At 43.0% G+C, this 7,477-nt stretch overlaps 1 protein-coding gene across 1 annotated transcript in view; it reads right to left on the minus strand.

Moving 5' to 3' along the window:
* The window catches only part of MARCHF3 (membrane associated ring-CH-type finger 3), a 117,906-nt gene extending 112,830 nt beyond the window's left edge, over nt 1–5,076 (minus strand). Inside the window, exon 1 of the mRNA XM_065406534.1 lies at nt 4,856–5,076. The gene's annotated coding sequence lies outside the window, so the exon portion shown is untranslated. The remainder of the gene's footprint in view (nt 1–4,855) is intronic.
* Between the last annotated feature and the right edge of the window lie 2,401 nt (nt 5,077–7,477).

Here is a 7,477-nt window from a genome sequence, read left to right on the forward strand (position 1 = left end):
AAGGCCTCAAACCAGCATAGCACTTAAGCACATGCTTAGCTTTAAGTATTTGTGTAGTCCCATTGAATTCATCAGAACAAATGAGTGCAATAGGGCAGGCATTTAGCATAAAAATATATTGGCTTGCTTGGTGGCAGTCTAACTATTTTTAAAAATATCCTGTTTCTTGCACAAGACTTGAGAATTTCTTTTCCCCAGCTTGGAGAGGTTAATTCTAGAGAGAATCAAAACCTGAAATTTCCATTTCATAGGTCATTCCAATATTTTGACATCTGTTTTCTTGATATTGAAATTTTGGATGGAATGAAAAGTTAAAAAAAATTCAACTAGGAAATGTCAAAACAGTTTTCACTGCAACTAAATGTTTTGACAGTTCCAAATTGAAACATTTCAGTTGTTTGTTGACCTGGAACAAAACCTTTAGTTTCAGATCAACTTTAATTGTTGTTTCTGTCTGAGCCTTGCAGTGCGTCATGAGATTTGTAGTTTCAAGTTCCTCATGTCTTCATTCTCCCCATGGGCAGGACTACATCTCCCATGATGCACCAGGGTGGCGCAGCAAACTGAGGCCTTGGCTACACTTAGGAATTCACAGCGCTGCGAGTGTAGTCGCGCCACCAGCGCTGCGAGAGCTCTCTCACAGCACTGTATGTACTCCACCTCTCCGAGGGGAGTAGCTTGAAGCGCTGCGAGCGAGCGTGCAGCGCTGCAGGCGCTGATTACACTGGCGCTTTACAGTGCTGCACTCGCTGCGCTCGGGGGGGGGGGGCGTTTTCACACCCCTGAGCACAGCAAGTTGCAGCGCTGTACAGCGCCAGTGTAACCAAGGCCTGAGACACCATGAGCCTAATTTTCAAAGGTGTTGAGCATTCACACCACTGACTTTAACTGGAGTCTGGGGTTGGGCACCCAGAAGCAGAGGCCACTATAGAAAATGTTTGCCTTGAGGTACAATTGTATAGTCAATTTTATTTTACAGCCCCAGCTTTCTTTTCCCAGTTGATGGCTGGGGGGGCTGTGACAATATCTGTGGCAGAAACCATGAAATACAAGGATCCTGACTCTCCTCTCTCCTGAAGTAAATCAGGAGTAACTCCATAGACTTTTACCAGTTTTACACATGTGTGAGATCACAATCAGGCCCAAGGTGTTTTCCCCTCCTACTACCAAAAGTACCAGCCATGGGAAGTCAGAAAGACCCCCAGAATCTTACTGCTACTCAGTGATGGGCAGAATCCAACAAGAGTGGAAGGAGTGGCATGAAAACCGAAGGCAGGCAGCTAGGTGCCATTTTAGAATTGTGGATTGGGACAGTGCTCTAAGAGCGGAGTCCTCCTATCCCACTTCCAAGAGTCACTTCTTTCCCTTACTGGCAGTCCCAGGCTTCAGTCCTCATTCCTGAGGTGGAAGCAGGAGGCTCTCACCAGTGTACATCCCACAAGAAGTGTGACTGTGTTCATACACTTTAATGGGAGTTATATGCACAATTATGATATGCCAGAACAGTTCTGATTTAATGACAGATCTGTGAAAAAGTGGATTTTTAATACTCATTTAGTGCTCAAACCTGCAAAAGAGCGGTGTGATTCTGAGCACCCTTTAATTCCCACTGACATGAGAGGCAAGTGAGGGCACTCCTTAAACAGAAGTTATGAGCCCAATGCAGAAATTACTGGGTCAAACTCTGTGGCCTCAGTTATGCAGGAGGTCAGACTAGATGATAACAATGGTCCCTTCTGGCCTTAAAGTCGATGAATTTTTGAATCCACATCTTGCAGAACAGGGCCCTAATGGAGTTCAAGTGGGTATTGCCTAAATTAACTCCAAACTACTCCATTCAGGTCAGTGAAGTCCATCACTTGGAAGTTTAAAGACTTATCATCCATCCATATTATTTTGACTTTTGCTAAAATAACCACTTACATGAAAAGTGTAGTTACAGGTGGATTGCTTGATCTATGTGACAGACTGTAACGGACAACTTTCTGAACACCAAGCCACTACAAGTTGTACAATGGCTAATACTATTTACAGTGTCCAATTGAGATGTAATGGCATCTCAAAAACTAGTCCTGTTTATTGCACAAGTACATATAGATTATGCAGACCCTGATCCTGCAACAAGCTCAGTGCAGTCAGACCCCTTGCATCAACACGATGCCCCAATGAAATCAGTGAGGATCGGCAGAGGTGCAGGAATTTGTCCATGTCAGTCTCTTCACAGGATTAGCACGAGGTGGGTTCTGGTATTGTAAGTGTATCAACAGCCTGATCCAAAGCCCACTGATGTGAGTGGGTGTCTTTCTACTTACTTCCATGGGCATTAGTTAGGCCTTAAATATCCTCATGAAAAAAGTTACAACTCTGCTTCTCGTAAGGCTATGCCTACACTGCGCACCTAAGAGCAGCACAGCAGGGCCGCTACAGCAGTGCTGCTGTAAGGTACACAGTGTAGCCACTCTTTGTCAGCAGGAGAGCGCTCTCCCACCGACAAAATAAACCACCCCCAACGAGGAGTGGTAGCTTTGTCAGTAGGTGTGCTGGCCACACCGGTGCTTTTTGTGGGTAAAACTTTTGTCAATCGGAGGTGTGGTTTTTTTCACACTCCTGACCGACAAAAGTTTTACCAACAAAAGTGCAGTGTACACATAGCCTTAGATAGCGCTTACTTTACACAGCTCAGTAATTCCTGAAGTGGTTAGATTTCTCCATGTACTGTAGTTACTGTTTGCCAAATTATTTTCCCTTAACTTTTTTTTAAATGTTCAAACCATTTTTAAAGGTGAGTGCAAGGGAGTGTTAAACTGGTACATTTAAAACTTGTTGAAATTTAAATCAAACTATTTTTTAAAATGTCATAGACAGCAATATTTAACACGTACATAGCTCTTTACATCTTCAAGCCACTGTATAAAGATTAAGTCACAAAAAAGGATACAGTGTTCCTACACTGAGACTCAGGATGTGTGGGGTATTTTTAAGTATGTGAAGAAGTGGTTTTGCAATGGAATTGCTGAAGAAGCAGCCTTAACTGTAGTTGCTGGAACAGTCACTTTAATAAACCCTTGTTTATTTCTGTTGCAGTTTTTTTTGGTAATAAAATTAAAATTACGTATCAGTATATTATGAAAAACAGAAGTAGAAATCCATCCTGATATAGATACAGCATTCTTATCCAAGTAGAAATTAAGTTGTGTATATGTCAAATTATATTTCATTTATGTGGACTCTCAATTCTCTGCCCAAATAAACCCCCAACAGACTAGTCACTAATCCAAACCTCTAATAAAATGCAATTTGGCTTATACTCAAAGACTTCATTTTCCATTATGGTACATCAAGGCAGAAGTTAATACACATGCCTGTGTTAAGATAACACATTATTTCTTATTGTTATTTTGTTGCTTTTCCAAGTGCTTTGACTGGAATGTACATGTTATATTTTAACAGGTGGGTTGGCTGGCTGGCTGCTTGGCAGTAAACCAGCAACTGGAATCTGCACTGAATGGTATTGAACTGAATGCTTGTAAAGTTCATGGACACAGAGTGACTCAGACAGACTCAGATGCAATCACACACACAGAGAAGAACACACACATAATAACACGCTAGTCTGCCTCTCCTTTCCCCTCTGTCCAGGGGTAGTTCAAGACTGAGTTTTCTATCACAATTTCATGCCCACACAACCAAAAACCACATTCATATTATATAATGCTCCTGAGAAGTTAATGTGATATGTACACACAACGAATTTTCATGCACAGAGACATATATACAGATAATGATCTCTATATTTAAAAAGAACAGTGAAACTTGCGGTCAACAAGAAACTATACAGGAATTCTAAAACTGAACCACTGTGAATATGTATAATATCACATATGAACATAGAAATACTATAGACCCACACAAAATCATAAACGGAAGACAAAGGTATGAATATTGTAGCCATATTTTTCCATAAAAAACTGTATTCATAGCTCTCCCTATCCTAGCGGGAGAAAAATACACAAGTATGAGTTAGGGATGCAGTATGAGAGCTGTAGCTCTTATTTTGTGTTGCAACTTCAAATGTTGTGATATTATGAGTTTTATTTGTACATTTCAATGACTTAGATATATAAATTGTGTTTGTAGCATATGGTTGTGTGTTCATGTTTTGTGTGGGTACATATGTATATGTAGTGTGTGGCTATAATATATATTTGTTTGTTTCACAGTTGTGTGTTTAAATAATTTCCTTGATTGTTGTTGCTTTTTTAAATTGTAAGTTACAAAAGGCAAACTGTAATAATTCCCTAGGAGACTAGAATATCATTACAGAATCCTACCTGGTCTAACCTATTTGTATGTGTCCCTACTATATATAACTGTCTGCTAAAAATCCTCATTAAACATAATTATCTGTACAGAAGTTATTAGCTTCAGTTCATTTTCATGCTGTGACTTTATTTACATTTTATTATTTATCAAAATCCAATGTACTCCATATTGTCATTGCTTGTGGCTTGGAATATGAACTACATTGTTTTGAGTTACCCGTGGGCAAAGGGGCAGCCAAGAAAACAAACAGGTAATTGTTGGTTTAGAGATGGATCATTTAAAGAGAGACCTCCAACAGACATTTTTACGCATTAGTATTTCAAAAAATATTTCAGCTCGTATTGCTATTGCCCACCAAGTTTCAGTGGGGGCCACCTTTTACAGGGGCGAGTTCTACCATCCTCTAGGGATTTACTATGGAACAACTGAGCTCACAGAGCCTATACCCCGAGGGACAGACGCACACACTTCATGCCCACCGAGAACTCAGCTTAGGTGGGAGCAGAGCTCGCTGCACACCGTGCACACTCACCCTCCTTTTGTGGCTCCGGATAGCTTTACACGCCCCTGTTAGTCCTCCTGGTTTTTCCAACTTCTCAAGCAGCTACGTTCCTGGCTGGGGAATCAGAGAAAGTGCAGAGGCGCATGTTTGCTAGGCAGGGATTCGAGGATGGCTCCAGAGTCGGGCTTCTCCAGCTCCTCAGCCTCAAGCCTCTGGCAATTCATTGACCTGCTAAGCGAGCGAGGTGGAACAGCAGCGGGGGCTGGAGCAGCCCGGCCGGCGAGGCAGGGGAGGGAGTCGGGGGCGTGGCTCTGCTTCCTGACTGGCGGCCACTTGTACAAGCCGGCAGCGACAGCCGCCTCCCTCCCCCGGTTCCAGCCGCGAGCTCCGAACGGGATGGGGAGGCGGGCTCGCGGGGGAAGCAGCAGGACAAAGAGCGGCTGGGAAGCAGCGCGTGTCTGGACCCCTGGTGGCCAGCGAGCGGAGGCGCATCCGAGAGAAGTCGCCAGGTCAAAGCCTTCAGGAGGCAGAAAACCAAACCCTGCGTTGAAAGGACCTGCTGCTGCTGCATCTCCATCTCCGCCGAGCAAGCAATAAAAGGGCCCGGCATGTAAACAGATCAATGTATTATTTACACAAATCCATTTTGTAGCCTTTCAGGGGCTGGTTTGGCTAACGGGTTTAGTTGCAAAGATGTGCAAGGAAAAGCAAGACATAAAGGGCCATCAGGCTATTCTGCAATTCAAGAAACAAAACAAATACGTAACACAAAGCGGGGGGCAGGGGAGAGGATGTAAATGGTTTTTAAAGAGATTGATCTCTTACACCTGTGCAAGGAAAAGAGCTTGGAAGTGCAATTCTGCTCTGTAATGCAACTGTGCAAATGCTGCCCTGGGGTTCTGCGGTCATTGTCTCTCAACACCCAGTCTTGCAGTAAAAACAAGTGAATATTTTTCTTTAACTCAGCCTGGCCTCCGAGAGTCAATTTGGGTTTTTTCCTTTATTGCATCATCACTTGCAATAAAGGTTCTGCTAGTTAAATTATGTCCTAAAGTTGCATCTGTGCAGTTCCACTGAATTCAAGCTAATTGGCCTCTAGTAAACAGTTCTGTGCATGATGCACAAGAAAGGAAGAGAATCCAGTTTACTCCATTTTTTCTGTGTGGTTCTGCAGCATTAAAAGTAATAAAGCAGTACAAACTTGTGTTGCAGAGATGACTAAACACACTAAGGCAGGGATCGGCAACCTTTGGCACGCAGCTCCCCAGCGTAAGCACCCTGGCGAGGTGGGCTGGTTTGTTTACCTGCTGCGTCGGCAGGTTTGGCCGATCATGGCTCCCACTGGCCGCAGTTCGCAGGTCCAGGCCAATGGGGGCTGCAGGAAGCGGCGCTGGGCGAGCGCTTCCTGCCACCCCCATTGGCCTGGAGCAGCGCGATCGGCCGACCTGCTGACACGGCAGGTAAACAAACCGGCCCAGCCCGCCAGGGTGCTTACCCTGGGGAGCCGCGTGCCAAAGGTTGCCGATCCCTGCACTAAGGGAAGCACGTCTGTTAAGTAAGAAGGTATTGTTTTTATAGTGTTAAATTTCAGAGTGGAATTGCTCCTATAAATATTCTCCAGAGGGCTTGGAAGAGGAGGAGTGCCTGGGGAGGGACAAACTGGGATCCAGGAACGAACACCTGTGGTCATGTACTTCCCTTTGTGACACGGCACAAGTCACTTAACATTTCCAAGTATGGCCAACGGGAATAACTACTCTCCGGTGTGTTATGAAGACTAATGAATTCATGTTTGTAATGAAGCTTTTTCATTTTCAAAGTGCTAATTTATAACACAAATTGTAATCAAAGCAACCTGATTCATAAGAAGCTGGGATGAAGGAAGGGTCAGGAGAGAAGAGAAACAATTGCATGGAGAGAGTCTTTATTTGCTAACATTCTGGCTGTGTCAGACTTTGGACAGAAAGTTAACCACTAAATCGACTAATTAAATGTTTAATTTTGAACGTAAGTGAACAATTATCTATTTAAGACATTATCAGTTTGTTGGACACGTTGAACCCCGTAGCAGTTTCCCTGCTAGAAAAGTCACCAAACAAAAGCCTGCTGTCAAAGATTCTAGAGGAAAGCACATCTAGAGCTTGGTGGATCCTTTGTGCACATGTAACTTCCACTGAAGTCAATGAGAACTGCAACATGTTAAAATCACATTTAAAAAACCACAGTCACAAGTACCTCTGATTCCATCCCTCATAAAGGGACTTCTTATTGGATCAAATTCACCACTGGTGATCATGTCTGTCAATCTATTGACTTCATTAGAGTTGTCCCTGCTTATGCCATCAGTGAATTTTCTCAAAGAAATATCTACAATTATAAGGGCTTAGAGACAGCTGGGCCCACCTAAAATATAAGCTTGGTCACTAATGTGTGGTTTTTAACATCTTCGTTGTGTTGCTTTTCTACACATACAAGAATACTGAAAACAAAAATGAATTAGTTACCAATGTTGCTGCAGATGTTTGTTTTAATTGCTGGGTTTTGCTTTTTGTTTTTCCACTGGCAAAAAACAATCTTTGCATCTAGGTGTATTGTTTAGCACTAGGCTTTTTAATAACCCCCATGGCATGAATGCTCTCTCATGTGAAATTG

This window comes from Emys orbicularis, chromosome 6, assembly GCF_028017835.1.
Source record: "Emys orbicularis isolate rEmyOrb1 chromosome 6, rEmyOrb1.hap1, whole genome shotgun sequence".
In the NCBI taxonomy this organism is placed as follows: domain Eukaryota; kingdom Metazoa; phylum Chordata; order Testudines; family Emydidae; genus Emys; species Emys orbicularis.